The 27,381-nt window shown below is 39.5% G+C and overlaps 1 protein-coding gene across 6 annotated transcripts in view; it reads right to left on the minus strand.

The window, feature by feature from the left end:
- Positions 1 to 27,381, minus strand: part of LOC109424932 (potassium voltage-gated channel protein Shaker) — a 623,864-nt gene that overhangs the window by 433,805 nt on the left and 162,678 nt on the right. The gene's annotated exons all lie outside the window — the stretch shown is intronic.

Raw genomic sequence — 27,381 nt, forward strand, 5'->3', positions numbered from 1 at the left:
TTCAAGGAAAATTTTGTAAACAATATTTTGGAGAAATTTGTGGCATTGTCCCTAGGACAATTCCTTTCGAAGGAATTTCCAAAATAATTGCTGGAAGAATTTATAAAAAAAAACTGTGGAGGCTTTTCGAACTGGATTTCTTCACGAATTTTCTTAACGTCCCTCTCAATGCATGGTCTTATCATCGCCAGCGTCACGCTGATATTGTTTGCCACAAGGGAACTTATTCAACGAGCTGTTTAAAATATAGGAATTCCTTGATAACTTATGAAAGAAAATTTGTAAATATCTGAAAATATACAGATTTTGTGCCGGAATCGTTGGATGAATTACTAAAGAAGCCTATAGAAGGTTTCATAATAGGAAATCACTGAATAAATCTCTAGAAGAATGTCTAAGGGGTACTCTGGAATTTTTTTCAAAGAAATCCCTGGAGAAATTTTTGAAGGAATTCTTGAAAAAATCTCTGAACGTTTAAAAGCAGAAATTTCAGAATCAATCTCAGGAAGATTATCTAAAACAATTCTTGGTGAAATTTATGGAGAAATCTCTGAGGAAATTTCTTGAGGAATTTCTAGAGAAATTCATGGAAAGTTTTAAAAAATAATTGCTGGCGGAATTTGGAAAGGAATCCCTGTAAAAAAATTGAAGCAATCTCTAGAAGATTTTCTGACGACTCCCTGTAGGAGTTTCGGAAACACTTCATATGGGAATTTCTGAAGGTTTGCAAAGGTGTTCGTTGAGAAATCCCTGTAAAATTTTTAAAGGGATCTGTGGAGAAATCCTTAAAGAAAACATTCAAATAAATCATTGGGATTTTTTTTAAAAGACTCCGTGAAAGAATCCCTTCAAGAAATTTCCGAAGTAATCTCTGGATGCATCTTCGATGGCTTTTCTAGAAGATTTTCTGAAAAACCCCGGAAAAACTTCTAAAGAAATCTTCGAAGGATTTGCTGAAGAAGTTCTTGGAAAAACTTCTGGATAACCTGAAGGAACGGAAAGAATTGGTCGAATTCCAGAAAAAATCCTTGGAAAAAAAATGTGCAGAAATTTTTGGAGGGATTGCTGATGCAATCCATTTGAGATTTTTTTTTAGAGAATCCATGGAGCACTATTTGGGGAATCCATTGCAGATTTTCTAAATGGAATTTCTGATGGATTTTATACGAAAATATGTGAAGCAATCCATGGAAGATTTTAAAAAGGTTTTATTGGAGATATTTCTGTTAGAATCTCTAGAGGAATTTCCAAAGGAATCACTAGATAATTTTGTAAAAGAATTGCTGAAGAATTTGTTGCGAAATTATTGTAAGATTTTCTGAATTTATCACCGAAAGACATTTATTACTTAAACTTTTGACTAGCTATTTTCAGAAATAATGTCTTCGAAAGAAACTCGGGTCTCGGGTCTCCAGTTAGTCTAGTGGCTAATGCTATGGATCGCCACTCCGGAGACGGCGGGCTCGATTCCCGTTCAAGTCGGGAAAATTTTCTCTGTGGAATAAGAAGAAGAAGAAGAAGAAGAAGAAGAAGAAGAAGAAGAAGAAGAAGAAGAAGAAGTCTTCAGAAGAGCTGCTTGGAATGATAGGAGCCATCTCATAGTGGAACATTGAATCAGAGTTTCTGGCAATCCTGCTCGTACCAGCTTCTTGTTTGACGGGTGAAAAGGAATCTCTACCGCAGGGATGCCAGATGTGAAGACATTTGAAGTTCCGTGAAGACATTTATTTTTGTGAAGACATATGGAAGCCATTTCAAATTTTGTGAAGACTTTTGAAGACTTTTGAAAGCTGAAAAATAATATTTATTCATGTTGATAATCTATACCAATAATTCAAATCTAGGAACAATTTCAGATGAAATGCGTTTCAATTTTTGTAGATAAAATTTTAAACTTTTAAAACCTTAAACTTACAAATTCCTAATTTTTCAGTCTTCATATTGGCGGAAATTTTGAAGCAGTTTTTAGTTAAAATACGAATCAAATTAGATGGCCACCATTTCGTGGAAATTTTAGGAAGCATGCTGAACTATTGAATTAATTTTTCATCAGCAATTGTTTATAGAAAATAAAATTTTCATCACCAAAAATCCTCTTGGAATTCAACTCAGTATTCTAATTTTTCAAAAATCTCTAAAATCAGTGGTTGCTTTTAGAATATTACCAAGGTTTTTTTTTCGGATATTCTCCCCAGAACTTCGTTTGAATTTTAAACAGAGATTTCCGCGACTTATCCGGAAATTTGTCCAAGCCTTTTAGGATTTCTCTAGCAGTCCCTCGGGAATCTCTCTAGAAGTTCCATGGGAATTTCTTCAGGATTTCATCAGGAATACTTTCAAAAGTTTCTCAGGAATTCTTCTAGGTTCTTCTCGAATATTCCACCTGGAATCCTCAGGAATTCTTTCAGTTCCATGGGAATTCCTCCAGGAGTTTGCCGATTTTTTTTTCAGCGGTTCCTCGGGAATTTCCATCTCCATTTCTTTCTCGGGAATTCCTCCAGGACTTCCTCGGGAATTCATCCTGGAGTTCCAAGGTAATTTCTCCTGGAGTTTCTCGAGAATTCCTTTAGGTGTTCCTCGAGAATTACTGTAGCAGTGCCTCGGAAATTCTTCCAGGAGTTCCTCGGGAATTCCTCCAGAAGTTCCTAGAGAATACCTTTAAGAATTCCTCGAGAATTTCTTCAAGGACTTCCTTGGGAATTCCTCTGGAGCTCCTTGGGAATTCCTCTACAAGTTCCCCGGGAATTCCTTCAAGGGTTCCTCAGTTAATCCTCCAAGAGTTCCTCGGAAAGTCTCCCAGAAGTTTCTCAGGAATTCCACCAGGAGTTTCTCGGGAATTCATCTAGGAATTACTTCAAAATTCCTCCAGGAGTTCCTCGGGAATTCATTCTGGAGTTCCAAGGGAATTTCTTCGGGAGTTCCTCGGGAATTTCTTCTGAAGTTCCTCGAGAATTATTTTAGGAGTTCCTCGGGAATTTCTCCGGGAGTTTCTCGGTAATTCCTCCAGTCGTTCTTCAAAAATTCTTCCAGGAGTTCCTCGAGCAATCCTACATAAATTCCTCAGAAATTTCTCCAGCAGTTGCTCGGGTATCCTTCTAGGAGTTCCCAGAAAATTCCTTCATGTATTCCTCGGGAATTTCACCTGACTTTTTTTAGATACCTCCAGGAGTTACTCGGGAATCCTTCCAGAGTTCATCGGGAATTTCTCGACGAGTTCCTCGGGAACACCTTCAAGGAGCTCCTCGGGAATTCTTCTGGAGCTACTTGGGAACTCCTCTAGAAGTGCCTCAGGAATTCCATCAAAATTTCCTCAGGAATTCCACTGGGAGTTTCTCGGGAATTCATTCTGGAGTTCCAAGGGAATTTCTCCAGGAGTTCCTCAAAAATTACTTCAGAAGTTCTTCGAGAATTCCTTTAGGTGTTCCTTGACAATTTTTTTATGAGTTCCTCGGGAATTCCTATAGGAGTTCCTCGATTTTTTTTTCCAGGAGTTCCTCGGGACGTTCTACATGAATTGCTCAGGAATTCCTTGGGAATTCCTTTATAAGATCCTCTAGAACTCCCATAGGAATTGCTAGAAAATTCCTTGGAAAATTGCTCCATGTATTCCTCTGAATTCTTCTAGGAGTTCCTCAGGCATTCCTCCTGGAGTTCATCGGATTTTTTTCCAGGAGTTTTGTGGGGATTCCTCTAGGAGTAACTCGAGAATTCTTCCAGAGTTCCTCGGGAATTTCTCCTTCAGTTACTCGGAAATTCTTCAAGAGATTCTCCTGTACGCCTCTAGGAGAATACCTCTAGGAGTTTCGGAAATTCCTCCAGGAGTTTCTTGATAATTCTCAAAGGAGTTTTTTTTTCGGGAATTTCTCTAGGAACTCCTTGGAAATTCGTCTAGAAGTTCATCAAGAATCCCTCTAGCATTTTCTCGGGAATTCGTCCAGAAGATTCTCGGGAAATGTTTCAGGAGTTTATCAGAAATTCATCTGGATATACCTATGAATACCTCCAGGAAATCCTTGGGAATTCCCAGGAAACTCCTGGAGTAGGTTTTCTGGAGACCAAGAGTAAATCCCGAGTAAATCTCGAGAAACTATGAAGAACTGCTCGTGGAATTCCTGGAGGTTTTCCCGAGAAACATGTAACTCCTCAGAATATTCCCGAGGAATGCTAAGAGGAATTCCCAAGGAACTCCTGGAGGTTTTCCCGAGAAACTTTTTGAGGAATTCCTGAAGGAATCGTCGATGAACTTCTGGAGAAATTCCCGAGGAACTCCTGCAAGAATTCTCGAAGAACTCCTGGAAGGAATTTACCGAGGATCTCCTGAAGAAAATCCGGAGGATCTTTTGGAAGAATTCCTGAGGATCCTTGGATAAATTCTAAAGGAACTCCTGGAGGAATTGTTGAGGATCTTTTGGAGAAATTTTTGTCGATTTCCTCCATGAATCTCCTGTTGGAATTTCAGAGAAACTTCTGGAGAATATTTCGATGATCATCTGAAGGAGTTCTCGTGGATCTCCTGGAAGAATTTCCGAGGAGCTCGGGGAGGAATTTCACATTCCTGGAGTAATTCCCGAGCAACTCCTGGAGGAATTTGCGAGAATCTCCTGGAGGAACTCCCAAGGTTCTCCTACAGGAGTTCCCGAAACTCCTGGAAGAATTCTCGATCCGATTCGATTTCGATTCGATTCGACCTCCTAGAGGAATTCCCGATAAAGTCCTAGAAAAATTCCCGAGAAACTCCTGTAGGAACTCCTGGAAGAATAGCCAAGGAATTTCTGGAGGAATTCCCGATAAACTTCCGGAATAATCCCGAGGAACTCCGACAGAAATTTCCAAGGAACTTCTGTAAGAATTGCCGAGAACTTCCTGGAGGATCTCCAAGGATCTCTTGGATGAATTCTCGAGAAACTCTTGAAGGATTTTTCGAGGATGTTCTGGAGGAGTTCCCGAGGATCTCCTGGTGGAATTCCTAAAGAGCTCCTAGAGGAATCCCCGATGAACTCCTAGAGAAGTTCCCGAGGAAGTCCTGGAGGAATTGCCGAGGAACTCCTGGAGGAACTTGTAGAAGAATTCCTGGGAGAATGCTCGGGAAACTCAACTCCTTCAGAAATTCTCGGGAAACTTATGAAAGAATTCCGGTGGAACTCCTAGAGGATTTTTCGTGGAACTTCTGGCAAAATACCTGAGGATCTCCTGGAGGAATTCCTGATAAACTTCCGGAAAAATCCCGAGGAACTCCGACAGAAATTTTCAAGGAACTTCTGTAAGAATTGCCGAGAACTTCCTGGAGGATCTCCAAGGATCTCCTGGATGAATTCTCGAGAAACTCTTGAAGGATTTTTCGAGGATGTTCTGGAGGAGTTCCCGAGGATCTCCTGGTGGAATTCCTAAAGAGCTCCTAGAGGAATTGCCGAGGAACTCCTGGAGGAACTTGTAGAAGAATTCCTGGGAGAATGCTCGGGAAACTCAGCTCCTTAAGAAATTCTCGGGAAACTTATGAAAGAATTCCGGTGGAACTCCTAGAGGATTTTTCGTGGAACTTCTGGCAAAATACCTGAGGATCTCCTGGAGGAATTCCTGCGGATCTTTTGGAGGAACTGCCAAGGATCTGCATGAACATTTGCTGAGGATCTTCTGCAGGAATTCACGAGGAACTCCTGGGGGAATTCTCGAGGACCAGTTGGGGGAATTTCCGAGGATGATCTGGAGGAATTCCCGAGAAACTCCACGATGAATTCCCAGGGATCTTCTGAAGGTATTCACGAGGACTTTCTGGGAGAATTTCCGAGGAATTCGAAAAGGAATTCTTAGATAAATTGCTGGATTTTTTGTGGAGCTCGTGAAAATAAATCCAAGGAACTTGTTCAGGAATATTCGAGAAAACCCCTTGAAATTGCCATGGAAATTCTGAAGAGAACCATGCATTATAGCTGGATGACCTCACGGTATATTCCTTCATATAAACCTTAGTGAGAGAGCATGGCATAAATTTTGACATCTAACATTAATTTTATACTAAAGCCACAATATGGTGTGTGGCATTTGACATGTGAAGACATTTGAAAATTTCACCTGGCATCCCTGCTCTACCGTGCCAAGGGTCGTGGGAAAGCCGCCACCGTCGACGACGACGACGTCGACGGTAAAGATGGGCGCAGAATGCCAACAGTTTACCAAATTCCGTTCCGCTGCTCGGGGCAGCAATGTGCTGCTAGCTGCACTGCAGCAAAAGTGACTCACGTATTCGGGTACTGCTAGCTGGTGCGTACCTTCGTCTCTCTCTCTATCTCTCTCGACAAGGATGCGTGGGTGAACTTCAAAGCGTTGGGTTGTTCGGATCTTGAGGTGAAGCTCTTTGGATGGATTTTTGGGCCGAGAAGGACGGTCTCGACATTAAATCACGTCACGTTCAAGGTCAATTTCTTGGTAGTAATTTCAGAGAACCGAGAAAGGGAGGAATCTCGATGATGCGATTTTTTTTATTGGTTGGAAACTCTGGATCTGAACATGTCGAACGAATTCAGCTTCTCGATTCAATAAGTGATAGATTGACTTTTACGACTTTGATTGAAGCTTCAAACGTCAATCATCTACCAATCGTTTCCACTTGATAATCAATTTTCTGGTTCAGTTTGTACGGGATCTGAAATCTGAATAGTTCAAAAGAACTGGTTTCCCAGAAACCAGTGCAGTGCAGTGGCTCTGGAGAGCTCGACTTAATCAACTCCGCCAGAACGGTCTCAACTCGTTATGCAAAACTTTCCACCCGAGGAAAACTATAATTTTTCACCGACGATGACGGAAAACCATCTCTCCGTATTAAAATTAAAACCTTCATCATTACTTCGCCGTTTGTCTTGCCGTGGCACTGTGGAACATCCTACGCGAGGGAGGGGGAGATGTCAACTGAAGCGACAGCCAACCCATCCTGAAATAACGGTTCCTCCAGGTAGGGGTGACACTCCCCTTGGGACAAGCGACAGAAACCGAGGGGGCGGCAGCAAAACTTTTAAATACCCTGCCAATTGGTTCGTGAAGAATGAGTCTCCGGTTCGCTTCAGCCCGCGCTTTTGGTCACACCGAAGAAACACCGCGTTTTTGAGACAATCTGGAAGCGAGGGCATTCCAACCTGTGAGAACGACGGAGCGCGCTTAGTTCTAGCCGGTTTCCCACGACGAAATACCTTTCACCCGGCTGCTGAGCTGTACTGGGAATACCCAGATGCACACACAGAGGAGCAAGAAGTTCGCGGGAACGAGCTTCTTTGACAAGAGTTGAAAAAAAAACCCTAATGAATCCACCTAGCGGTGATGGCACCTTTCTCGTGCCTTCGAAAACCCATTTAACAAAATACTTATGTTGATGAATACTGCACTTCCATACTTATAACAACATTCCATGGCAACAAAATCATATCCTTTATATGGTTTTTAATGTTTGAGCCTTGAACTCTTGAAAAAAAAAGCCGCAGTTTTGAATTTTGGGCCGCCATTTTGGATTTAAGAACTCCAACTTTTGGTCGCCATTTTTTGGACTCCATACTTTTTCCTCATACCAGATATACCCAAATTGAATGGTGTTATAGCTCAAAATTCCGTTTAACAATCGCTATCTTGGATATTGCACCGCCATCTTGATTATTCTGGTTGCTATTTTTGGACTCCGAACATATTCTCCATCTATATATACCCACATTGCATTGTTTTAGAGCCTATATCTCCATTAAACTGCCGCCATCTTGAATGTAAAGTCACCTTCTTGGGTTTTAGACCGGCATCTTGGATATTCTGGTCGTCATTTTTGGATGCCAAACTTCTTCCCCATACCAAATATACTCATATTGCATGGTTTAAGAGCCTTAAACACCATTAAACAGCCGCCATATTGAATTTGGAGCCGCCATCTTGGATTTTGGTCGCCATTTTTGGACTCTAGACATTGTCCCCATATTACAAAACATACCTATATTGAATGGTTTTAGAGCCTAAAACTCCATGAAACAGCCGCCATCTTGGATTTTTGACCGCCATATTGTATATTCTGGTCGTCATTTTTGGACTCCAGGCATCTTTCCTATACCAAATATACCCATGTTACATGATTTTAGAGCCTAAACACCATTAAACAGCCGCCATCTTGAATTTGGAACCGCCATTTTGAATATTAGGCTGCCATTTTGAATTTTGGGCCGACATCGTGGATTTTCTGGTCTGCAGTGTTGATTTCCGCACAAAACTTGTCAACCATGCTAAAGGTTGCAAAAATTGTCGCAGTTTGTTGTGTCGCATGATGGGGTTTGGTTCAGTTTTATATACGGCCAGTTCTACCGGTGCTGGTCCGGATCACTGAAATGGCCATAACTCCGGAACGCAAACAATGCGGTAAAATTCCGGTTCGATTCAAGCTATAATCCGAAAAATCGGCCAATGGGAAGTGCTTTAAAAGTGAGTGAACTATTTTTGCGCACAGACATACATACATACACACATACAGACATCATCTCAATTTGCCGAACTGAGTTGATTGGTATAAGCTAAAATATAAACGACTCAAAAGAAAGTGATCATTCTTCATAAATAATTCCAAAAGTCTCAGTGAAGAAACATGGGTGTAGGCAGTAATAAATAACAAAATTTCCATAAGCAAATGAAAAACCCCTATTTAATCCACCCAGCGGTGATGGCGGCTTTCTCGTCCCTTCGAAAACCCATTTCAACTGAACTTAAGTGACATGTTGATGAATATCGCACTCTCATGCGTTTAATAAAAATCCATTTCATGGCAGCAGAAATCATATAGTTCATTGTTTTATGTTTTTATTTCTGTGTGTTTTAACCTAGACTAACTCTACACTTTATCGTTCGTCTGACTTTTGATGTTTGAGCCTCAAACTCTTAAGAAAATGCTGCCATTTTGGATTTTAGGCCGCAATCTTGGATATTATGGTCGCCATTTTTTAATTCCAGACTAGACCTGTGCGCCGCCGCGCCACGCCGCCGCCGCCGACACTTTTTGTCCCACGCCGACGCCGACCGAGGTATCGGCGGCGCGCCATACGCCGATGTTTGTCACGCCGCCGATTTTCATTTTTCGCGCCGGTGATCAGTGCACGAACAAAATTAAGTTTATATAAAGTTGAGATAAATTCTCACGATTACTATCATAAAAGTTGGACTGCAATAATTTATTTCTCATCTGTAAATGTAATACGATCATTAATGAAAGAGAAAATCAAATATTCATATTCGGTTACTTTTGCAGTTCTGGACGCTATTCAAACCATGAGATTACCCAAAAATGGATCGTATTTTGAAAATAATGCTATTAGGAAAATATCAATAAAAAAAAAATCGAATACTAAATAATTTGCCCTTATGAGATAAAAATTTAAAATAGTACGATCTAACAATTTGAAGTTTGATCATTGTAACGATGGTCTGTCTATTTTTTCTTTCTATTGTTTAAGTCAAACTTTGCAGAAGACTTATTAATAACTTCTGAGGAAATTTAAACAGAATTTCAGAGTGTCCATTCAAATAAAAATTCCATTAACTTTTTTTTCATTAGATTTCATTCATTGTTTATTATTTACATCTCTCCAGAAGTTTTTTTCAGAGATTCTTCCTGAAAGATGCAGTGATGCCTCCAAATTTTTTTTATTGATCCAGGATTGATTTTTTTTTCATAAGATCTCTCAGGAAGATCTTGACAGGAGTACCTTCAAGGAAAACTCCAGGAATTCCTTTAGAAATTATTTCTGGAGGATTCAGGGATGCGTTCTAGAGATACATCAGAGATTCATCCAGAAGATCCTCAGAGTATGATAGTTTATTCAGGGATTCCTTTTGAATTTCCTTCAGGAATTCCTTCAAAAGTTTCCAGGAGTTTCCTCAGAGATTCCTCCAGATCATCCGTCACAAATTCCTCTAGAATTCCAAAAAGGGATTTCTCCTGACGTGCTGTAGGGATAGCTCAAGGAGATCCTTAAGGGATCACTCCGGGAGTTTAATCAATGCTTCCTGCAGGAATTCCTTCAAGCATCCCTCCTGAAATTCCTTCTGGGATTCCTCTTGGAATTACTTCGGGATGCCCCATGAAAATTTTTCAGGGATTCTTTCAGGAGTTCTTTCCAAGATTGCTCCAGAAGTTCCTTCGATAATCTCTCCAGGAGTTCGTTAAGGGATCCTAGAAGCTTCAGAAGGGATGCCTTCAGGTGTTCAATAGTAATTCCACAGACAAACAGACGTCTCACTCTACTAACTTCTCATCGTTACCATATTTAAAATATTTTGTAGTTCGCAAATCGCTCAATCACGGCGCTCGCATCGTTTTTGCTCCTGTTTGACGTTTGCTCATTACCGCCATCTACTGAGTAGTTTGCGTAACACAGCTTGGTTAGTATTGGGCGGTTATGTTTTCGTGACGATGATTTTTATCGCAATTTGTTCCAAGTGATCCGTCTGTTTGTCTGTGGTAATTCCTTCAGAAGTTTATTTAAACAGAAGTTCGCTCAGGTATCCTTCCAGAAGTCCCTTTAGAGATTCTTTCAGGAGGAGTCATAAATGTCTCCAGGAGATCCATCAAGAATATCGTAAGAAGTTTTTTCAGGAATTCCTGCAGGAGGTCTTTAGAAATTAATCTAGGGGTTCTTTCAGAGATTCTTCCAGGAGTTTAAGGGAGTCTTGCAGATGTTTTTTTCAAAGATTCCTCCTGAACTTCTTCAGGGACTTCTGATTTCTCATAGAATTCCTTCGGAGATTCCTCCTGGAATTCCTTCGGTGATTTCTCCTGGCCTTACTATGGAGATTGCTCTTAAAAATCCTTCGATTATTCCGGTTGAAAATAATTCTGAGATTCTTTCCAGCATTTCTTCAGGGGTTCCCTCTGGGATTCCTGCAGGGCTTTCTCTTGAAATTCCTTCAGAAAATCCTTTTGGAGTTCCGTCAGGTATTCCTTCTAGACTTCTTTCAGAGATTCCTCCTGGACTTCCTTAGGGGATTCCTCCTGGAAAAAAAAATCGAAGACTCCTCCTTGAATTCTTTCGGAGATTCCTTGTGGAATTCCTTCGGCGATTCCTCGTAGAGTTTTTTTTTTTGGGAATACCTATTGAAATTCCGTCGGGGGTTCCTCCTGAAATTTATACGGGAATTCCCACTGGAATTTCTTTAGAGATTCCTCCTGGATTTCCTTCGGAGTTTGCTCTTGGAGTTTTTTTTTGCTGATTCCTCTTCGAATATCCTCAGACATTCCTCCTGGTATTACGCATGGAATTCCTCCAGGAATTTCTCATGGATATCCTTCGGGGATTCCTCCTGAAATTCCTTCGAGGTATCCTTCTGGAATTCTTGCAGTGATTCCTCTTAGAATTCCTTCGAGAATTTCTTCTGGAAGTCTTTCGGGATTCCTCTTGGAATTCCTTCGGTGATTCCTCGTAGAATTTCCTCAGGAGTTTCTCTAGAACTCCTTCTGTGATTCCTTCTCGATATTTTCGTTAATTCCTCCTAGAAATGCTTTGAGGATTTTTCTCGAATTCCCTTGGAAATTCCCACTAGAATTTTTTGGGGATTCCTTCTGGAATTGCTTAGTGGATTATAGCTGGAATTCCTTTGGGATTCGTGCTAGAGTTCTTTTTGGATTTCTTTTGGAATTCCTGCGGAGATTTTTCCTAGAATTATTTCAGGGGTTCCTCATCGAACTCCTATGAGGATTCCTCCTGGAACTCCTTCGGGGATTCCTCCTAAAATTCCTTCGGGGATTCCTCTTAATACTCATCCCGAGGTTCCTCATGGAGTTACTACGAGGATTTCTCCTGGAATTCCTTCGAAGATTCATCCTAAATATTTTACGATGGTTCCTCTTAGAATTTTTTTGGGGATTTCTTCTCGAATTCCTTTGCAAATTCTTCCTAGACTTCCTTCATGAATTCCTCCTGAAATTCTTTCGGTATTCTCTTGATATTCCGTTGTGGATTCCTCTTGCAATTCCTTCGGGGTTTCCTCCTGGAATTTCTTAGGTGATTCCACTTAGAATTCCTTCGGAGATTCCTCTTGAAATTCCATCATCAGAAATTGAATTTCTTCGGTATTTTTTCTTAGAATTGCTTCGAAAATTCCTCCTGGAATTTAGGGATTACTCCAAGAGTTCCTTTGGAGATTCCTTCTTAAATTTCTTTGGAGATTCCTCCTGGAATTTCTATGGGGACTCGAGTTGGAATTCCTTCGAGGTGTCCTTTTGAAAAACCTTTGAGGATTCCGCTTGGAATTCCTTCGGAGATTCCTTCCGGAATTCCGTGGGTGGTTCGCACTGGGATTCCTGCAGGGATTTTTCCTGTAATTTCTTCGGAGATTCCTCCTGGACTTCCTTCGAAGATTCCTCCTGGAATTTCTTCGAGGATTCTTCCTGGAACTCCTTCCTAGATTCTTCCTATAATTCATTATGGGATTCTTTCTGCACTTCCTTCGAATATTCCTTCTTAAATTTCTTAGAGGATTCCTCCTGATATTTCGTCGGGGGTCCCTTCTGGAATTCCTTCGAGATTTTCTCTTGGAATACCTTTGGTGATTCCTCTACAAATTTCTTCCGGGATTCCTCCTGGAATTTCTTCTGGGATTTCCCCTGATATTCCGCCGGAGATTCTTCTGGAATTTCCTCTTGGAATTAATTTGGTGATTCCTTTTCGAGTTTCTTCAGAGATTCCTCCTGAAAATTCTTCGGGAATCCCTCACGGAATTCCTTCGGGAATTCCTCTTAGAATTCCTTGAGGGATTCTTCATAGAATTCCTTCAGGGATTCCTGCTGGAATTCCTTCGAGGATTTCTAGTAGAATTCTTTCGGCAATTCCTCCTAAAATGCTTTCAGGAATTTCTCCTGTATTTCCTTTAGATATTCCTCCTGGGTGTTTTTCGTTGATTCCTCCTAGAAATCCTTAGAGAGGATTCCTTCTCGAATTCCGTCGGGGATTTCTCCTGGAAGTCCTTTGGTGATTATTTCTGTAATTCCCTTCGGATTGCTGCTTGAATACATTTGTGGAATCCTCCTGGAATTCATTTGGGAATTCTTCATGGATTTCCTTCTGTAATTCCAATCAGGGTTTTTTCAGACGTTTCTGCAGGAGCAGGGATCTCTCTAACGGAGATTCTTGTACCATCAGAGATTCCTGCAGAAGTTCTTTCAGGGTTCCATATAGCATTTTCTGCAGAGATTAGTCCAGAACTTTCTTCATGGATTCCTCCAGGAGTTTCTTGGGGGCTCCTCCTAGAATTTCTTCTGAGACTCCTCCCTGAAATCATACGAGGATTCCTTAATGTAAATAGTGCGACCTTATTATCAAATTTGATAGCTTCTGAAGGTGATAAGAAAACTAAACAAAAACTGTAGTATTTTATCGATATTTTATTGCCTTTGATTTGCAATGGAGTAATGCAACATGTGCTAAGCTAAGGATACGAGTAATGTTAGAATAGGTCTAATTACTGGTCGCAGTGATGGACCCAAACAGAAATAATAAAACGGTATTCATTCAAACGTAATAGTTTACGTCATCAAAAGTCATGCAAAAAAAAGTCAGACTACAAATTCTAGAGTGTAATGACAACTATGCTTTGCTTCGTCAATGTTGACATTATGGTCAAATTTTGGCCACGCCGATTCACGCCGCCGCCGCCGGCCAAAAATGGCCCTCACGCCGCCACCGAGCAAAATATAATCGGCGCACAGGTCTATTCCAGACTTCGTTCCCATACCAGATATATCCATATTGCATGGTTTAGGATCTAGAACTTCATTAAATAGCCGCCATCTTAAATATTGATACGCCATAATGGATTTTAGACCACCATCTTGGATATTCTGGTCGCCTTTTTTCAACTTCGGGATATCTCCCCCTTACAAAATATACTCATATTACATAGTTTTAGAGCCTAAAACTCCATTAAACCGCTGCCATCTTGAAATTGGAGACGCCATCAATCACCTTTTTGGAATCCAGTAATCTTTCTCATATCAAATATACCTATATTGCATGGTTTAAGGGCCTAAAACTCCATTAAATAGCCGCCATCTTGGATTTTAGGCCGCCGTCTTGGATATTTTGGTCGTCATTTTTGAACTCCCCATACAAAATATACTCATACATGGTTGCATGGTTTTAGGGCCTGAAACTCCATTAAACTGCGGCCATCTTGAATTTGGAGCCGCCATTTTGGATTTTGAGTCACCGTCTTGGATATTCTGGTCGCCATTTTTGGACTCCAGACATCTTCCCCATATTAAATATACCCATATTGCATGGTTTTAGAGCCTAAAACCAAAGAATAAAAATAGAAAGAATGCCCTCTCTTGTCTTTTTCTATGTAAACGTCAAGCGACAAGACAAGTGGCGCTCTCTAAGCGTTTCAAGGTGGAAGCTCTATGTAACAGTGTTCGTGATTTGTCATGAGAGAAGGTGATGTGCGTATGTTTTGGTCTCCACCTACAATCAGTAACGCACACTACCGCATGGAGGTTGAACTTTCATCCGCAGATAGCGCTGCGGTAGTGTTCCCCCGAGCATCAGCAGAGTGGGCATTCTTGATGTTCTTATTCTTTGCTAAAACTCTATTAAACAGCCGCCATCTTGAATTTAGAGTCGCCATTTTGGATTTTATGCGCCATCTTGGATATTACAAAATATACCCATATTGTTTGGTTATAGTGCCTAAAACTCCATTAAACAGCCGCCATCTTGGATTTTGGGCCACCATCTTGGAAATTCTGGTCGCCATTTTTGGACTCCGGACATCTTCTCCTTACCAAATATACCCACATTGCGTGGTTTTAGGGTCTAAAATTCTATCAAACAGTCGCCATCTTCAAAATAGAGCCGCCATCTTGAATATTAGGCTGCCATCTTGAATTTTGGGCCAACATCGTGGAATTTCTGGTCCCCAGTGTTGATTTCCGCACAGAATTCGTAAACCATGCTAAATGTTACACAAATCGTCGCAGTTTGATGTGTCGCATGGTGGGGCTTGGTTCAGTTTTATATACGGCCAGTTCTACCGGTGCTGGTCCGGATCACTGATATGACCATAACTCCAGAACGCCTTGACCGATCCGAACCATTTTTAATAGCAAACAATGCGGTAAAATTCCGGTTCGATTCGAGCTATACTCCGGAAAATCGGCCAATGGGAAGTGACTTAAAAGTGAGTGAACTTTTTTGTACACAGCCATACATACACACACACATACATACACACAGACATCATCTCAATTCGTCGAACTGAGTTGATTGGTATATGTGACATAACCCTCCGAGCCTTCTATCGAAAATTCGTTTTTTGAGTGAACATATAGCCTTTCAGTTCACTTAGGTGAACGAGAAAGGCAAAACTAGTTTACACGAAGAGAACGTGACAGCGCAGCGGATGAACGGAAAAGCATGAATCGGAACGCTATGCGGAGGTTTTATGCATGCGACCTATGACGTGTGACACAAAACTGCGCCGCATTGGCCATCGATTTCGTACACCAATTATTGAAATACAGTTCGAAAGTTATAACGTTGTATTTAAATGGATGATTTTCAGAGGTTCTCAAACTGTTTTCAATTGAACCATTGTGCAAACTTCCGTTGTCGTTGAAATGTACACAAGGCATCAGACAGGATTGTCATGCATTAAAAATGAGATCAATCGAGTCTTGCACGCGCTTTCCACGCTGACTACACTTACAATGAATCAACGCCACGGATTTCCCAACGAAATTTGATGAGCAGCGATAGGAAGAAAACGATTCCGTAGTCCGAAATCATCCAACCAAACGCTGCGCTGGCTGCTTACCAAGCAAGGTGGATGGAACAAAGGTAACGAAGGAAAGTGGATCGACTCCTTTCTCTTCGTCTTCGTTTGTCCCCCATTTTCGAGATGGGGGAAAGAACATTTTGCGTGGAGTTCTGCGCCCGGTGAGAACACAGGCGACGATGATTCCTTTCACAGTTCCACAGTTCCACAGTTGTTGGTTGCCTTGTTTCCATGTTGCGGATTATGTCCCCTTTTTTTTCGGATGGCTGCTCGCTCAGGTGACATCGATTTGCGAGAATTTCGAGTTTCGGAAATTGGGCGGTATTATTGTCATTCACATGGTGACGAAGGACAAATGTTGTCGAAAGCTTTTAGCGCAAACGAGGGGAGAGGGATGTGATGCTACGTTTAAATTGACAATACATGTTACGATGGGGAAGGTGCGGTGACGGCAGGGATTCCAATCAGGCAGGGGGCAGATTGTTGAAAACGATGGAACGGTATTTTTTTAAGAATTTTATTAGGACTTTCCTTAACATTTCCGTTGACATTCCTCAACAATTAAAAAGGTAATTTCAACTTGCCATAACTCTGCCATTTTTCATTCGATTTGCAAAATTTTTCAATTTTGCCAGCCTCACCGGATGACTTTGAAATGTTCAATCTAGAGATTAAGAAGAATATCATGTCCAGCTAGTTATTCTAGTGATAATTCTTTCAATTTCAAATAACAAGAATTCGCTTGTCATATGCAGGGTGCTCTGGTTGACTGAAATCGTTTTGAACATGAATAAGGCAAAGCAAAATTTACTGAAAAAACTGAAATACTGAATGAGACGAACTTATGCAACACTGTTCCAAGAGATTCAGCGGATTTCCAAGGAAGTTTCCGAGGATTTTCAGAAGAGTTCAAGCTGTTTCAGGGTTTCTGGTGATGTCAGGAATACATCCCCTGGAACGTCCCTGAAATCCCTTGGAATCCCCTTGAAACGCGCATGAAACAAACTTCTTGGAAACCCCCTGAGGTCTCTAGAACGCCTTTGAAGCCCTCGTGGAACGCTACTAAAATTCTTAAAACCCCTTGAAAAAACGCCTAATTGCCACTGAAAACTCCAGAAACCCCATGGAATGCCTATGGACCCCTCTGAGACTACATGGAATGCTCTTGAAATCCCCTGGAATGCCTCTGAGGGAGACCTTAAGCCCCATTTCACGCCACAGAAGCCGCATGAAAGCACTAGAATGCTCTTGAAACCACCTGAAACCCCTTGAAACATCCAGGAATGCTCCTGGAACACCTTGAAGCCTCATAAAACACTCATGAAACTCCCCGAAGCTCTTGGAATGCCCCTGAAATCCCTTGAGCTCCAGGAAACACCATAAGGTCCCTAGAACAACCTTGCAATTCATTGAAGACCCATGGAAAGCTACTGAAATCCTGAAAACCCTCTGAAAGACCCGCTGAAATGCCACTGAAACCCCATGAAACACCCCTGGAATGCTCTTTAAATCTCCTGGAACGCTCCTGGAATCTCCCGAAGGTCCTTGGAATATCCCTATAACGCCTCTGTACACTTTGAAGCCCCATAAAACGCCTATGAAATCCCCTGAGACTCCCTGGAACCCCCTGAACCTCCCCGATGCCCTTTGGAAAGCCCCTAAGCAAAAATGACTGAAAAGATTGGTTGATTACTGTACATGAATGCGACGAGTTTATGCAACACTGTTCCAAGAGATTCAGGGGGATTTCAAGAAAGTTTCAGGGGATTTTCAGAAGAGTTCAAGCTGGTTTCAGGTGATATCAGGAATACATCCCCTGGAACGTCCCTGAAACCCCTTGGAATCCCCTTGCAACGCGCCTGAAACGAACTCCCTGGTAACCCCCTGAGGTTCCTAGAACGCCCTTGAAAACTCGTGGAACGCTACTGCAATTCTTAAAACTCCTTGGAAGACCGCTTAAGGAGTGTATCGTAAAGTAGTTGAAAATGTTTAAAATAGCCTCAAAAATAGTTTAATACAACTTTTAAGTAATTTTATTTTTGGAGATACTGTATAAATCCTTGAAAAAAGAAATGACTTTTATGATTTTCTAAAAATGTTCTTTTAACTGGGTTTTTAACCTAGATTACTGAACGCATGTTTTTAAATTTTTGCACACCTTCTAAAAAATTGAAATTGCGAAAAAAGTTCGATAATGTTCGAAAATTGTTAACTTTTTTGTTCAAATATAATAAGCTAAAGAATCCTCATGATATAGGCAAATTATTTTTTACAAGAAAAATCTCCACTGCATTTAAGCGCAATTCCTGAAAATGAAAAAAGGCCATTTTTGAGGAACCCCCTTTTTCTATGCTCCTCAAAATCATGTTTACGCAAATTAAAAATACATAAAATGAAATATTCGCATTTTTTTAAATAGGGTATGTTTTTTAATTTATGGACGAGTAAGTTAGGGCAAAAAAAATAATTTCATAACCTTTTAAGATATTAAAAGCAGAACTTCAAAGTTTGACCAAAAAATAGACGTTTTTTGGAGTGGACCATATTGTAGATATAGGAGATTTTTCTTTCGAAAATATGAATTTTGGAAGTCGGTGTTGAATGATATGTTATGTGTACATAACTGTTAACAAGCATCAATATTTTCCAGATTTTTTATCGTACAAATTTTACTCGCTACAGATTTTTGAAATGTTGAAAAATCTTAACAAAATTGCATTTTGTGCAGATTTTTATTTTGTGAGGTGTATTCATTTAACCATATTTTCAATAATACTAAACATTTTCCAATTTTTTCCAAGGTATTCTAAACTTAACTATATTGTGATGATTTCATAGAAGAACCGAAATGAAAAGACCAACCCAGCTTCGAGATAGAGCATTCTGAACATTTTCAACTACTTTCCGATACACTCCTTAATTGCCACTGAAAACCCAAGAAACCCCATGGAACATCCATGGAACCCACTAAGATTGCCAATTCATGGCACAAATTTCCCAAATGGAGGAGAACGTGCCTCTAGAGCCGACCTACTGATACCTGAAGATTGCCTGAAGCCCCAGTTAACGTTTCTGAAGCCCTTTGATAGCACTGGAATGCTCTTGAAACCCCCTGAAACCCCTTGGAACGCCCATGGGATGCTCCTGCAACACCTTGAAGCCTCATAGAACAACCATGAAACACTTTGAGACTCCATGTAACAGCCCTGAAACCCCTTTAATTCCAGGAAACCCCCTGAGGTCTCTATAACGCCCTTGAAACCCACAGAAAACCCGTAGAACGTTACTGAAACCCTTAAAACCTGAAAAACCGCTTAAATGCCACCTAAAACCGCAGAAACCCCATGGAACACCCCAGGAATGCTCTTGAAATCCCCTGGAATGCCTCTAAAAACCTCCTGAAGCTCCTTGAACCCCATGAATATCGCTGGAATCCTTCTGAAATACATACAAGACCCATAAATGCCAATGAAATCCCCTGAGACTCCCTGGAACCCCCTGAAACTCCCTGATGCCCTATGGAAAGCCCCTAAAACCACCAGAAACACCCCAGGGAAGCCTCTGGAACGCCCTTGAATCTCCTCGGAAACCACTGGAACGTTCCTGAAGCTCTCTGAAACATCCCTGGAACGCCCCTGAAACCTCTCCAAATGTGCAATTAGGTAAAGTGATAAAAAAACTGGTAGTCTAGACAGGCAGAATAGCAGTTTAGGTTATGCCTGTGTTTAACAACTGGATCATAAATGCATAGTAAAATGCATAGTGAATTCCTCCAGGAATTCCTTTGGGGATTCCTGCAGGAATTTATTCGGGGATTCTTCTAGGAATTTCCTCGGAAAATTCCTCCAGGGATTGCTTCGGGGAATCCTCCAAGAATTTCTTGGTGGATTCCTCCAGAAATTCCTACGGAGATTCCTCCAGGAATTCCTTTTTTGATTCCTCCAAGAATCTCTTTGGGGATTCTTTCAGGAATTCCCACGGGAATTCCTTCAGGTGTGGCTTCGGGGATTCAACCAGGAATTGCTTCGGGCATTCCTCCAAGAGTTCCTTCGGGGACTCCAAGAATTGCTTCGGGGATTCCACCAGAAATTCTTTTGGGGATTCCTGTAGGATTTTATTCGGGGATTTTTTCAGGAATTTATTAGGGGATTCTTCCAGGAATTGCTTCGGGGATTCCTTCAGAAATTCTTTCGAAGATTCCATCAGGAATTTCTTTGAGGATTCTTCCAGGAATTTCCTCGGGATTTCATCCAGGAATTCCTACGGGAAATCCACCAAGAATTTCTTCGAGGATTCCACCAGAAATTCTTTCGATGATTCCACCAAGAATTTCTTCGGGGATTCCTCCACAAATTATTTCGAAGATTCCTTCTGGAGTCTCTTCGGGGATTCATCCAGGAATTGCTTCGGGGATTTCTCCAGAAATTGCTTCGGGAACTCCTCCAAGAATTTCTTCGGGGATTCCTCCAGAAATTCTTTCGAAGATTGCATCAGGAAACTCTTCGGGGATTCTTCCAGGAATTTCCTTGGGGATTTTTCCAGGAATTGCTTCGGGAACTCCTCCAAGAATTTCTTCGGGGATTCCTCCAGAAGTACTTTCGATGATTTCTCCAAGAATTCCTACGGGGATTCCTCCAGAAATTCTTTCGAAGATTCCTTCAGGAATCTCTTCGGGGATTCTTCCAGGTATTTCCTCGGGGATTTTTCCAGGAATTGCTTCGGGGATTTCTCCAGAAATTGCTTCGGGAACTCCTCCAAGAATTTCTTCGGGGATTCCTCCAGAAATTCTTTCGAAGATTGCATCAGGAAACTCTTCGGGGATTCTTCCAGGAATTCTTTCGGGGACTCCTCCAAAAACTTTTTCGAGGATTCCTCCAGAAAATCTTACGGGGATTTCTGCAAGGATTTCTTCGGGAATTCCTCCAGGGACTTCATCGGAGATTCTTCCAGGAATTTCCTCGGGAATTTATCAAAGAATTCCTTCGGAGATACCACCAGGAATTTCTTTGGGGATTCCTCCAGGAATTTCTTCGTAGATTCTTCCAGGGATTTCCCCGGGAATTCCTCCAGGAAATGCTTCGAGGATTCCTTCAGGGATTCCTTCGGAGACTTCTCTAAAAACTTTTTCGGGGATTCCTCCAGGAATTGCTTCGGAGATGCAATAAATAACTGCAGATGATTTTTTCTCAGAGTAGGATTGAAGATAACTAAACAGGCTAAATAAGGTAGCACTTCAGGGGTTTTTGCTTATTATTATCGATATAAATTGTATAAGAAACACTTCTGAGAATTTCTCCAAAGATATCTCCATTAGTTCCTTAAGAAAACCCTCCGGGGGTCCCTCAAAAATGCATTGATGTATTTCGTTAGGAATTTCACTAATACCGTTGACTGCAATTTATGTAGAGATTCCTGGAGACATTTTTAACAGATTTCTTCAGAAACACTTCAATGGATTTCTCGAGGAATCTCTCCAGAAATTTCTCAAGGAGTTTTTCCATGGAATTACTTCATAAGTTTCGTTCAATCATGTTTTCTGCCAGACAATCATCCTTGAACCTCCATGACTTTTTTCACAGCCGTCGGATCACATCGCGGTCTTCGACAAAGTTCTTTGGCATAGAGTCACCTACAATAACAACAAAGGGTTTGATTATTGAACGCTTACAGCGCCACCTAGCAGCAAAATTCAAAAACTTAAAATTTCTGCATACATTTGGCCAAGTTTTCCCATACAAACTTCAAGCGTTTTGAGCGCCCCCTTAGGCTCAACTGATTTTGCTCAAATTTTGAACGTAGCTTCTGGGAGTCCAAAACAACTGATTTAGGGGGTAAGACTTGGCATTTTTCGAAATTTTTGTTTTTCATATAAGTGTGGGCCACAATAATATTCATGAATAATTCTCTAAATTAATTCTGAAATAAATTTCTTGAAAATTTTCTCAAAAAAAAGTTGGAAGACATCCATGCTAGATAAACTTTTGAGAATTTTTTGAGCGGATTCCTCAAGAAAACCATGGGGAAATTTCTTGCAGAACTCCTGCAACAAGTTTTGAATAAATTGCGGAATTCTTGGAGCGGGAAAATCCTTGGAGAATTTTTTTGGAGTGCAGTGATCCAAAACTTCTGATTTTCTGAAAAATCACTGGAAGCGTTTCTGAAGGAAACTGTAGATGATTGTCTGGAAGAATCTTTTGATTAATTTCTGGGGAAACCCATGGAGCTTTTCTAGAGGAACTCTTGGAAAAAATCCAAAACAAATCTAGGAATTCTAGAATCTTGGAAATCTGGAAGATTTTCGGAAGCAATACATGGAACATGTCCTAAAAGATCATTCAAAAGGAATCCGTGGAAGATGTTTTGAAAAACATTACAGTAAGACTATCTACAAGAATTCTTGGAGCAATTTTGGAAGAAATCCAAGGAAGGTTCCGTAAAAAAAATAAAATAAATTCATTTCTGGAGTGGTCTCTGAAAATATTGGGAGAACATTTCACGGGAAACTAGTATTTTCTGAAGCTATGCCTGGAACAGTTCCTGAAGGAATTCTCAGATTATTTTCCTGAGGAATCCCTGGCAGAATGTCGTAGAAATTCCATGATGATTTTCGGAAGGAATGACTGGAGGAATCTGTAGAGGAATTTCTGAAGATATTCATGAATCATTCTCAAAATTAATCCTAAAATAAATTTCTTGAGAATTTTCTCAAAGAACTTTTGAAGACATCCATGCTAGATAAACTTTGGGAAGTTTCGGAGGAATAGCTGGTGAATTATCTGAACAAAGTCCTGAAACTCAAGAAATCCTTGAAGAAAATTGCCGAATAAAAATTTTGATGATTTTTTTAAATCCCGAAGATTTTTTCAGGCAAATTGTGCCTCGCCAAAGGAATTCTTTGAGGAATTACTAAAAAGATTCCAACAGAATTGACAAAAAAAAATCAAAAGAAATTTCCGCGAGGATCCACAAAAAACTATCTGAATTAAAATGCTTGAGCAACAACGTTGGAAGAAGAAAGCATTTAGTTGTTTTTGGCCCCGAAAAGACTGAAACGTCATTTCTATTCGAAAGTCTTCAAAGCAGTCGTCGTCAATATAGTGGATATTTCCAAAAATAAATTCTTCGAATATTAAAAATTGCTCAGAAAGGTTCCAATAAAAAAAATATCGCTAGAATTTACTACGAAATTTTCGAAGGATTTCTCAGCGAATAGGGCAAAAGAATTTCAAAAGGGATTCCCAAGAAGAATTGCTTGAGGAATTTCCAAAGGAATAACTGAACGATTCTCGAGAGATAATGTCAGAGAAATTTTTAAATGAATTGCTGGAAGACTCCTCAAAGTGATTAATCAAGGAATTTCCCAAAAACTCTCACTGAAGAATAAATAAAAAAATTCCGAAGGAAATTTTAACGAATTGCCGATGGATGTTTCGATAAGATTCCCCAAAAAAAAACCTCAAAGATATTTGCCTGAGGAATATTTTCATAGCCTCTGCTGAATAAATTCCGATAGAAGGAGAGCATAACCAAAGATTTCATGAAAATATTATTTAAAGAATTCATAAGAGTTGTAGAAGAAATTCTCAAAATCACTTATTCTAAAATAAGTTTGTATAGACAATCACAGAGACATAGCCAAATAAATTACTGAAGGAGTTTTCAAAAATATTGCTGCAGGAGATGCTAGATTATTAAAAAAAAAACTGAGAGGAATTCTAAAGAAAATTACAAAAACGGATTAATAGAGCAATTTCAAGCACAAAAAAATGTTTGAGCAATTTCCAAAACTTTGTCGAAGAAACTTCTATAACACCTTCCGAAGCGTTTCGCCGATGAAACTGCTAAAATAATAGGCAAGTTGTGTCCGAAGGAGTTGTCTATGCTGCTTCGTATGGAATTACTGAACAATTTTCCATTTTTTTTTTTTTTTTGAGAAATTACCAAAACAACTTTCTAAGAAATAGCCGGACGATCTATGAAAGAATTGCTGAAAAAAATATCAAAGAAATTTTCGAAAAAAAAACTCAAATAAATTCGTTTAAGAAACATTTTCGAAAAAAATGACGAAATTCCGAAATTAAGTTTCATAGCAAGTTCCAAAATAATTTCCGAAGGTATAACAATCACTGCAGGAATGTCCAAAAGCATTACTGAAGATAAAGAGTTGATGATAAAACTATCTAAAGAAAATCATTAGTATTAGTCTAGGAATTCCCAAAAAAAACACATCCGATTCCTTCTGCAAGGAGCTTCAAAAGGTATTACCACAAAATTGTTGAAATAAATTACCGATGGAAATCCGAGAAGCATTGATGAAGATAACCCCAAAGAAATTACACAAAATTTGCCCAAGAAATTGCTAAGGGAAACCAAGAATTTTCTGCGGGAATACAAAAATTGGCTAGGAGGTATAGAGGTATAGAGGAATGAATTACTAACGATATTGCCGGTGGAACTTTCAAAGAGATTGCCGTAGAAATGGCTAGATAAATTACAGTAGAAAATTTCGTAAAGATTTTCCAAGAAAGTTACCAAAACGGATGCTGGACCAATGTCCCAAAAAGAAAAAAAATCCTTGAGAAATTTCTGAAATGAATGTCGAACAAACTTCCGTTACAATTTCTTGAGGTTTTGCTGATGAAATTGATTGAATAATTGGCAAGTTTAGTCCTCACGGAGTTGCTCATGCAGTTTCCAGAGAAATTCTCAAAGATTTTTTCAAGAAATTTTCAAATATTCCAGAAAATTTCCATCAGTAACTCCTCCAGTCATGTTCTCAAATATTCTCAATGGATTTCCCCAAGGGTTTATCCAGGCATTTCGCTTAGAATTTCTCAAAGTTCTTCGGGAAAGGTTCCTCCTAAAATTTCACCAGACATTTACCCGGGAGTTCATCTAAGGATTTTGCTATTGGAATTTTTAATGGAATTCACAAAGGAATTGGAACTTCCTAAAGAATAGCCGAAGACTTTACATTACATCGTAATCTAAAAATAGAACTGCCGAACCGATTTCCAAAATAGTCCCTGAGAAATTCCCATTGGAATCTTCGAAGGAATTTTCATAGAAATTGCCAAAGATATTTTCAAATTAAAAATTTAATAGGAATTTCCAAATGACACGCACTCTATGGCTATTGTCAAATAGATCTTAGCTTGCTGAACAACTTTGCCGAAGGCGGTATCATTCTATCTCATCATGGTGCGTGGATATATAGATTTGAACATTTTTGAGCCTAGCGGACAAATCTCGAACCAACGCCAATTTTTAAAGCTATTTCCTAAGTAATAACCAAAGAAGTTCTGAAAGAATTTGCCAAAATGTTCTAAAGAAATTTCTGAAATAATAATAATTGCTCGAGAAACAATTTCAAAAGTGATTGCTGTTGAAATTTCTGAAGAATATTTCGAAGCAAGTTCCAAAGGAATTGCTGTAGAAATTCCAAAAAAGATCGCAGCAGAAATTCCCAAAAGCATCGCAAATTACATCATTAAGAAATTGTCTTAAGAATGCATAAGACTTGTAGAAAGTATTCACAAAAGAAGTCAATAAATTCTCTCCAATTTTAAAGCTTCGGAGATTCTTTTAGGAATTCCTTGAGGGTTTTTGTTTCGATATTCTTGTTTTTATTCCGGAAATTATTGTTGGAATTCCTCTAGATATCACTTAAAATATTCTAAAATTCTTCAGGCATTTCTCAAAAAAAAAATATTCTATTGAATTCTCAAAAGATTCTTCTGGCAGCTACTCCAGGGGGTTCTCCAGAAGTTCCTGTAGGTATTTCGCAAGGGATTGTTAAGGACTGATTCAAACCTTTCCTCAGTGATTCTTAAAAAAAAATGCTGGCGATGTTATATGAATTTCCTAAAAAACTCTCAACAATTTCTGCAGAATTTTCCCCAGAACTTATTCTTTTGCATTTTTCAAGGTTTGTTCAAGAAATTATTCTATGAAAATTGTGTAAAGAATGAGAAATAAGTTAAAATTCACAAATAAAAATAAATAAAGAATTTCTATGAAAACTTGCATGTGATTTTACAGTTCTTTCGGATATTATTTCAAAGATTTCTTCAGAAAATTGAACTTGAAATGAACAGATAACGCTCCGCATCTTTGTGTGTTAGACATAACTTAAATACTGGGACCATGTTTAAGCTCATTTATGGTAGCTTCTATGTTTTGATGCGGCAACTGCCAGAAAAGTTGACTTCAATGATCCAGTTCTTTAGTAAAGAATTCCTTCTGTTTTTTTTTGTTTCGGAAGGATTTCCTTCCAGGAGATCTTTCAATGATTCCTTCAGAAAATCCTCAGGGGATCCCTCTGAGATACATGGAGGTATTTCTGGAGATTCCTTCAGATATTTCATAAGAAATTCCTTCAGAATCACTTCAACGGATTTGTTTAGGAATTCCTCCAGAAATTTCCCAAGAAATTTTTTTCTTGGAATTACTTGTAGTGTTCTGTATAAGCGTCTGCAAAAAATGTGTGAAGGAATTCCTGCTGGAACCACTCATAGTAATATTGCAAGAATCTCTCGAGGTATTCCTGCAGAATGTTGTGGATGGGTCCCCGAAGAAATTCCTGGTCAAATTCCTGCGGGAGTTTTCAATGGGATTCCTTATCAAAGAAATTCCCAAATAAATCTCTGGTGGATTTCCTAAAGAATATCTGAAAGAATCCCTGCATGATTTTCTGTAGAAACCGCCGGGAAAATTTGAGAAAGAATTTTTGAAAAAAATATGAAGCAATTGTTGGAGAAATTTCCGAAGGATTTCCTAAACAAATCCCCGAAATAATTTCAAAAGTAATCTTCGGCGAAAGCATTCTTGGAGAAATTTTTGAGAGGATAGTTGAATAAAGCCATGGAGAAATTTCTTGAAGAACCCGTGGAACAACTTCTGATGAGACCGCGGAGTTCTTGGAAGATTGTCTAAAAAAAAGCCTGTGGAAGAATTTCTAAAGAAATTTTTGAAGCAATTTCTGAACGAAATCTGATTCTCTGAAGAAATCGCTGGAAGCATTTCTGTAGGATTCCGTGGATGATTTCCCGAAACAGTCTATGGATAAACTATAGGGGAAAACCATGGAGCTTTTCTGAAGGAGAAATTTTAAAACATCTAGAAGAATATTTTTTTAAAAATTATTTTTATTATTTAACTAAAAAAAATTGCAGCGATGCATGGAAAAAGTTCTAAGAGAGACACCAATAAATTTAAAAAAACGAATTCCAAGAAAATATTCTAAAAAAAACCATGAGTATTTTCCGAAGGTTTTATGAACGAATCTCCAAATTAATTTCTAGGATAATCTGTAGAAACTTGAGAGAAAATTCTACGGGTAACTATGAAATTTCAAAGCAATACCAGGAAAGAATTTTCGAAAAAATCTCCGAAGGAACTCCTTGTAGAATTTCCTAAAAATTCTAGGTATGACTGGAGTAATTTCCGATGAAATACCTGGAGGATTATTACATGAATCTATGGATAAATTTCTAAAGATGTCCATCATGGAAACTCCCAAAGAATTTCTGAAGACACCCATTTAAGATAAACTTTTGGGAAATTTCGGAAGAATTCCTGGTGAAATTTCTGAAATAACCC

This window comes from Aedes albopictus, chromosome 1 (assembly GCF_035046485.1).
Source record: "Aedes albopictus strain Foshan chromosome 1, AalbF5, whole genome shotgun sequence".
Lineage (NCBI taxonomy): Eukaryota > Metazoa > Arthropoda > Insecta > Diptera > Culicidae > Aedes > Aedes albopictus.